The sequence below is a fragment of the Amphiura filiformis genome, chromosome 3, assembly GCF_039555335.1.
Source record: "Amphiura filiformis chromosome 3, Afil_fr2py, whole genome shotgun sequence".
Classification (NCBI taxonomy): domain Eukaryota; kingdom Metazoa; phylum Echinodermata; class Ophiuroidea; order Amphilepidida; family Amphiuridae; genus Amphiura; species Amphiura filiformis.
Genome location: NC_092630.1, coordinates 40957529 through 40966313, shown reverse-complemented (window position 1 = coordinate 40966313; position 8785 = coordinate 40957529).

Genomic DNA, 8785 nt, shown 5'->3' with positions numbered 1-8785 from the left:
CTTATAATATAATGCGAGCGCAGCGAGCAGGAAATCTTGCATATTTGAATGTGTTCCTTATGTTTTCCTACGCCTTTTTAGGGCGAAATATAGAAACGGTACCCAAAATATCTGTGCCAAAAATTGCTTGCCCCCCTTGACCCCCCTTTTTTGACCTGCCAAAAAATGCTTGCCCCCCCTATAATTTACCACCCCGCGGGTACACATAATTATTGCACCACCCCTAAGCAACGGCTATAACAAGTGCTTATAGGTACCTCACAGAATTGGGGTCATAAGGGTATATAACCAAATACCTTCAAAATGCTTCTTCTGCTACATATTACATAGCACAACGACGTCACTAGCACATATGCATCGATTATCGATAATCGATAATCAATTACCGATAATCAATTATCGATATTCATCAATCCAATCTCCCTCAACGCCCATCCCCGTAAACACGAGGAAATCATCCTTAAGTTAGCGATTGAACATGAGAATCTGCCATTAGAGTCACGCGGTAGCCGTGACCAGCAAGTTTTAAAAAAAAGACTGATAAAGAATCTTCCGCTCTTCTCCATCGTGCTTATATAGCTCAGTTGGTTAGAGCGTCGTGCTAGTAATCCGGCCGGATGCACTGGTTTTTTTTCAACGTTTATGTGCACTGGCCTACTCTGGGGAAAGATTAAAATTTGTTCATCCTATTAAGGGATCTAAAATGAGCGTTTATTGCGTTTCGACAGTATTTTTGTGGGACATGAGAGCACCTCAGACCTATCGAATTGCATTCTGAATATGAAGCATGTCTTTCTGATATCAAATAATTTTCATTTTTGAAAATCACAATATAATACAAATTTTATGACAAATTATAAAAATTTGATATTTTTCAAATTCTTGATATATAACAGTCCTCGAAGTAAATTATATAAATCTAATGACATATTCTTAAAGTGTATGTAGTAGCAGGAGGAAAAGCCGACGGTCAATTGAAAATTTTGACCTTTCATATTGAAGATATGGATTTTTTTCCCCAAAAGACTTAATTTTTTTGGTGTTTTGGGAAAAAATCCATATCTTCAATACGAAAGGTCAAAATTTTCAATTGATCGTCGGCTTTTCATCCCACCTACATACAAGTATAAATCATCAGATTTAACAAGTTTACTTCAAGTACTGTTAAATATCAAAAATATCAATTTTTAATGATTTGCCATAAAATGTGTATTAAATTGCGAATTTCAAAAAATCAAAATTATTTGATATCAGAATGACATTCTTCGTATTCAGAATGCAGTTCGATATGTCTGATGTGCTCTAATGTCCCACAATAAATACTGTCCAAACGTTCATACCCCAGCCCTTAACCCAGAGAACTAAGTATATTAATTTTCATTCTCGTCTAGTATGATGCAAAATAAAGACTGCACAAAAAGTAACACAGCCGTTATAAAGTTTTGACGTCTGTTTTGACAGACTTCCTTTTGCTAGTTCGCAGAAGTGACAAATAGGTTCGTCGAAATCCAGTTATACTGTATTGTAGGTACAACAGTTGCAGAAAATATTTACCCACTTGCTGTTTATTAGGATATTGTCCAATTGGTGCATCGATCCAGCTGGATGATATATCAAGTCCAAAGCTGATTTCTGGGCTGGGGAAATCTCATCTGGGCAGGTCTATAGTTGTATTCCAGGCACAATAGGTCACCGCAGGCTAAATGATCCATATGTAGGGTCCGAGGAGCAGAACAACGACTCAGGGCCGTGAAGGAAGACAGGGATCTATAAGCATCCTAGGTTACATAACCAAACCGGAAGATGTAGCCTAGGTCTAGACAATAGTTGCCATATCGCAGGAGGGTTATAAAGGAAACGTTAAAGGTTAGTAGATTTAGGTCACCCAGGCACATCACTAATGTGTTTCACGAGTTGTAATGCCGACAGGTAAATTAAAACATTGATTTCTTAAAATTCTCCCGATTTTTAATTACTAAGGGACCGATCGTTATTTACGACAGGGGGATGGGCGAATGGGAAAAATATCAACAAACAATGTCGCTGCCCCCCCCCCCGTCGCGTCCAATTGTGCAAATAAAAGCCGCCTAACACCTAGAGAAGATGCAAGGACGAGGAGGGTTAATAGAATAATAGCTAATAATATATATAATGGAGATAATTCCGCAGGTAATCCCGTCGCATCTATTCATACATAGTCCTTTTGTTTGCAAGTACATCAATGCATAGATACCGCGTGTAGTTAATTCGATTATTTTGTCACGTCAACGGCGAATAGACCAGCTGTGTGTTTTGTCGAAGGGCCAGTTTTGTCTACCTGTGTTTTCGCGGAAGGTGTATAAAACGGGTGATGGAAATATGCAGTTAAAAATTTCTGCCAAGGCCGAATCATTTCAAATTGAGTGCATTGTAGCCGACGACTACCCAACTAAAGGCTGTTAGTCAGGTGTAGGAATGCGTGAATTTGGATTCCTCTATTGCTATGGTAATTATTCCGATTAATTACGTCACTTCGCCAGCGTATGTCCGACGTGTTATGTCCGATAAGCCTATTACCGGTCATAAATCCCTCCTTTCTACATGAGCACCATCAGAAAATGTAACCCAATTTTACAATTTTTTCACTGAAAATTCACTCTCAATAAACGCCCCTCTTTAGAAAAAATCACAGACAATGCGGTAAGTATGTCATGTAAGAAAAATGCAAATTCAAAAGTTCCAAAATTCAGACCAATTTTGTATTTATGTAGGTTTTATTATTATTATTATTATTATTATTATTATTATTATTATTATTATTATTATTATTATTAGTGTTATTATTATTATTATTGTTATTATCATTATTATCATTATTATCATTATTATTATTATTATTATTATTATTATTATTATTATTATTATTATTATTATTATTATTATTATTATTATTATTATTATTATTATTATTATTATTATTATTATTATTATTATTATTATTATTATTTTAGTTTTACAAAGTAGTCCCGTTTTACAATAGACTTAGCTCTATATCGCATTTTATACATGTAGGCTCTACATGGTGGACATCTTTGAAAAAATGACAAAAATAACAATGACTCCCATTATCATGCTATTCTTTTCTTCTTAAGTATGTCATGTAAGAAAATGCAAATTCAAAAGTTCCCAAAATCAGACCAATTTTGTATTTATGTAGGTTCTATTATCATTATTATTATTAACTGAAGATCTGAAGGTACTGCTGCGATATATGGTTTCATTTGAGTTTGAGGACAGCAACATACTTGATAAAGATATAGCTGAGTACTCACACACCACAAATCAATCTGGGAATGAGCATGTTAGCAGCTGCCGCCCCATCCAAAATGATAACGTCAATTTGTGGCATATCTTTAACTGGTGCTGTTCTTTCTTACAAGATCAGACTTGGTTCCCAGATTAAATTCACCAAACTGGGAGAGTGAAGGATGAAACGCGTGGTTTTCATAAGCGAAGAAGTCGTCTATGTTACCTTCCCGTGTCTCACACCCTATGTGCAATCTGGAGAATAAAGTGCAGTCACTCTTAAAAGATGTCAGTTTCGTCTGTGTCTTATTGGGCTTTCGATTCTTTTTGTCGACTAAACAAAGCCAGATGTTCTCTTTGATTGTCGACATCACTGAAATGGCATTGTCAGTAGTAATAACCCCCGGTAATAACCCCGTCTTTGACATTGGTGTCATACTGCTCTCTTTCGATCTTCTCAAGTGAGGTCACTTCTCGACTAGCTTTAACATCTGAACCAAGCTCTCCTGGAAAGGGTTTCCTATTCTGGGGAAAGCATCGACGAATGTCTTTACATCAGTGTCAAGTTTGGTCTGAAATTACTTGGTTGATTTGTGGTGTTTGAGTGCTCGGCCGGCTATCCTATCAAGTGTGTTGCTGTCCATATGACTCTTGCTGTTTCCGGCCCTGCAAAGAGGCGGTGATGGAAGCGATATCGCCAATTTTGAGGTCGCCATTGGATTAACACATAATCATGAAATCTTCACAAACAATTCCATATTTGTTATGTGGTGTCAAAGCAAAATTATCTTACTCTAAAACCGTTGGGGTTCGACAAAGTACCCCACTGCAAGTATGTTAAGTTTCCATTTGTAATTGCTAACCGTGTCTTTTGAATGGGGCTGTCAGCCATCTTCGCCAGCCTCGTACGTCACGTGTTGCGCTTCCTATGCCGCCTGCCTGCAACCATCCATTCAAGCAATGCCTTTGGGTCTCCTGTTACAGTCCTGCTGTGCCATCGTCGCCCTTAACTCAAGCCATTATTTTGTTCATGGGCCTGATCAATCGCCATAGCTGAAAGGGGCGCATGGTCTTATGAACTACAAAATGCCGTTTGCAAATTGCCGAGCAATACTGAGATGCTTATACTTGAGGGCATCATATTACCAAAGTAGCTGAATTCAGACTTTTTTGTTGACCAGATTTATGCAATTTCGTTTTATTTTCAGCCCATTATGTGGCCATTCTGGTCATTTTCGCACTGTTTCTCAGGCTTATTCAGACAGTTTGTCAAAAGTGGACTTTCATACCTGATGTTGGCAATATCCTAGTATCTTTAGTAGGCTCTATAAATGTTAATATAAACATGATATTAAAAGAGAGCAGAAGCTGTGATCTCCCAGCAAACACAAAACGTTTTCGACATCATTCGCAAAAAGGTTGTAAAAGGTTGTCAGAAAACGTTTAAATGTCGGGTTATATAAAGGGTATATTAAGAGTACAAAACGTTTTCATAACCTTAAAAAACATTTTTTGATAATCTACTGCTCAGCAAACAAAAATGTTTTACAAAAACGTTTAAATGTCGGGTTATATAAAGGGTATAAAAACGTTTTAATAACATTCCAAAAACATTCTTGAAAACTTGATACAAAACATTCTAAACAGAATGTTATTTTGGGGTTGAAAAATATTTTCGAAAATGTTTGCCCAAAATATTTTCAATAACGTTTTAAAAACGTTTTCATGACCTTTATATAACCTGAAATTTAAATGTTATTAAAAGGTTTTGAAAAAACATTTTAAGAACATTTCTGTATTTGCTGGGTTCAAATATTTTAACATAATGTTATTTAAGTATTGACAAAATATTTGGCAAAAATGTTTGCAAAAATAGTTTACAATAACATTTTTTTGAAAACATTTAAAAATATTGTTGTAGTGTGTTTTCATACAAAACGTTTTAAAACGTTATCATGACCTTTATATAACCCGACATTTTAATGTTATTAAAACGTTTTACCTAAACCAAACGCCAAAATATAACTTATTTAAAACGTTTTTGTGTTTGCTGGGCTGGTGTGCACGCCTAGTGCGAGTGTAATGTGATGCTTTATAAGGAAGGAGTCGGCAATGCCGTTATTAGCCACCTTTGCCTGGACAAGCACAACAACCACTGCCATCAAACCAGTCCCCAAGGCATCTTAGATCAAAGTTCGATATGGAGGCTTCTAAATACCACTATAAAGAGGTCTTCTCCGTGTGTCTCTGGCCAATTCCACTGATTTTGCTTTGCAATAACATAATGGTTGATCGACTGTGAAGACTGGAATCTGTGTTGCCTTCTTGATAATATCCATTCTATGCCCGGGGGGCACTTCCATAACAGATATGCAGCATGTGCCTCAGGATAGACCCCTTTTAAACCGGCTTGTACCGAATTACCCCTTTTTGTGTTATGGTCCTACCTATTACCCAATGACCCCCTTTAAAAAATCATGTACTCAATGACCCCCCTTTTTTCTATTTCCTGCTACCCAATGACCCCCTTTTTAATTCCCAAATTTAGGTGGTATTTGTGTTCTCCTCCAGAAATAATGAGATTTTTCAAATTTCCAAGGTGGCCAAGTTGTTTTTCGCAGTTTGTCACTTATTTATGTGTATATAATGATACTCTTTTGGCAATCCTGTACCCAATGACTCCCATTTTACAATTTGTTACCCCAAATGACCATACTTTTTTCAAAGTTTCATACCGAATGACCCCATTTTTATTCAGGTTGTGTACTGAATGACCCCATATTTTTGTAATTGTACATTTGACCTGAATGCCCCCTACTTTTAACATGGTCGAGGCACATTCCTGGCATTTCAGATAGGGAGTGCCTCCCCTGGGATTCTATGACGAATCATGGCGACTGAGTGTGCTTGATCATAAAAAGGACATTAAGGAACTGGGGCTCACTAGCCATCTATTTCTCCTTGGTTGCTTGCATCAATATCCTGTCCAGGAAGTGTTTGTTTCTTCTGGTAAAAGTTGACGGTATCAGAATAGATAGAAATCAGTAATTCACATATAAAACGGAGTTACTTAAGATAAGTAAACTCATAAAAGTGGGCGCTGTTGGTAAATAGGGGGTGCCATATTTAAGTAATAGCCAGGCGGCGTAGGAAGCGCAACACGTGACGTACACGTGACGTGAGGCTGGCGAAGATACAGGTCTGTCAGCCCCATTCAAAATACATGGTTAGCAATTGCAAATGGAAAATTAATATACTTATAGTGGGGTACTTTGTCGTACCCCGACGGTTTTGGAGTAAGATGATTTGCTTTGACACCACATAACAAATTTAGAATTGTTCGTGAAGATTTCATAATTATGTGTGACTGTTAATCCAATGGCGACGTCAAAAATGCCGAGATCGCATCCACCATCATATGTTTATTAGCTCAGGAATATAGCTTAAACCATTTGCAAGACACTATCACTGTTAATTTACTGTACCAAATTTGGATTGAATTTGATGTGTTTTTTTATTTGATACTGTATATACCCATTTCAGTAGATCAATAGAGGGCTTTGTAAACCAATTGTTTTAACTTGTTGCTGTGGTAGTTGATCCGATTATTATCACTTCTACGGCGAATACCCGCTTGGTCATTACAAGGTTAGTCAACCATAGGCTATGAGAGTAATATTTATTTTTAATTTTTACTTATTTATTTTGAAGAGATCACTACCCATGTTGATACCAATATTGAATAAACTTTTTACTTTCAGCTGAAAAAAACCCACCACATCATAAACTATGTCAAAGCGAAAATAAGAATAGCAGCATGTATGGTATCTTTTGAATTCAGGATTGAGACCAAGTTTGAAAAAGGATGAAGACTCAAAATGTTATTGTTCAACGTTGGTGCGTCTTTTACCACGTATATTTTTGGTAGATATATAACGATTATATCACAAAAGTGACACGGTACTTTGAACATGGACTTCGTGATGCAATGAATGTCTGGTCATAGTTCTTTTAATACTTCTTGTTTCATGCGTGTGAATAAAAACACATTAGACAGGACCAGGACCAAATAGAATATTTGTGGTACATCAAGCCTTCATGAACACATGGAGAAATACAGCATTAATTCGTTGGGATTAAAAAATATTATCCTGTTTTGGCAAAAGTGAAGTAGCTAAATCATATTCATTTACTTAGTTCTAATTGGCAATAAAAGTCCATTTTTAAATATATTTCACATATTTTTAGAAAAAAGGGACAAAACATGCGTTTTTAAAGATGTTTTTGGTATTCTGTGACAATCAATCCCAAAGACTTGTACTAAGACTAAGGTTATGCATACTAATTTTTGAAAAACACATTTTCTAATATCTTTCATAGTGATCCCAATTATCAAAATTAACATAAAATAATTAATAAATTTATGAGTAAAATCATAGCCTAATACTCCATATTTTGAATGCTTAGACCTGTGCCAAAATTGTAAGAAATCAAGCAAAATTGCATGTTTGTGGCCCATTTCCTCTCAAAAAAAAAAACATTTTTGGAAAAAAGCCGCTGTTTTTCATGTTCCTCTCAAATTACTAGCACAAAGATATTAAAACTCAACTTTATGATTTCCAGTTAGAACTAAGTTACTAAATGATTAAGATTCAGCTATGTTTCATTTGGTAAAACAGGATAATATTTTTTATTTAAAAAAATAGTGCTGTATTTTTCTGTAATCGGGGGTAGTACAGTTTAAGTGTTTATTGTGTTGTTAACTTATATCATGGACTGTACAATGTATGTAATACGGTTAATTCCGCAAGAAGATATTATATAAAGAGCACACTTATTGTCCATAGCGCCGAAATGATGATGGATTAAACAAGTCGGTTCTCGAAACACAAGTCTCGCCTGCTGAAATCTTGCATGTGCAAACAGTTTCTAATTTATTTTCGCCTGTTTTGTCATACGGTTGTAAGTTTAATGAACTATGACTTTGCTAAAAATTGATACGAATGTTATTGATCATTGAAAAAATAATTCACCTGTACTTGAAAAGGTTAAAGTAAAGCGGACGGCGCATAATGCGGAACAACAAAAATACGTAAGAAAGAAAAATCACCTTGGATTTGAATCAGTCATTGAACCTGACTGTCTGCAATTGGTAAAATAGCAACGTCAGTACCATAAAGGCCATGGCAGTGGTGGGAAATGGCGGATAGACGATATTCCGTAAGTTAATTCTAATCTATTTTGTTTTCAGTGTTTTTTTAAGTTGCAAAACATTTTTGAACGAGATATGGTAAATGTTAGAAAATTAATTTGATAATTATTTACGACTGGCGTTTGTTTGCACAAGACGCGTACACTTATTATTTTGCTTCAAATGACCTCAAAAATGACAAAATTTAAGACTATTGTGTTTTCTTTCTTTTTTATTTGCTTATCTTGATTTCTTCATCGACTCATCTTTCTTTGTTTCCTATTAATGAAAAAGAATTATGTAGATTGG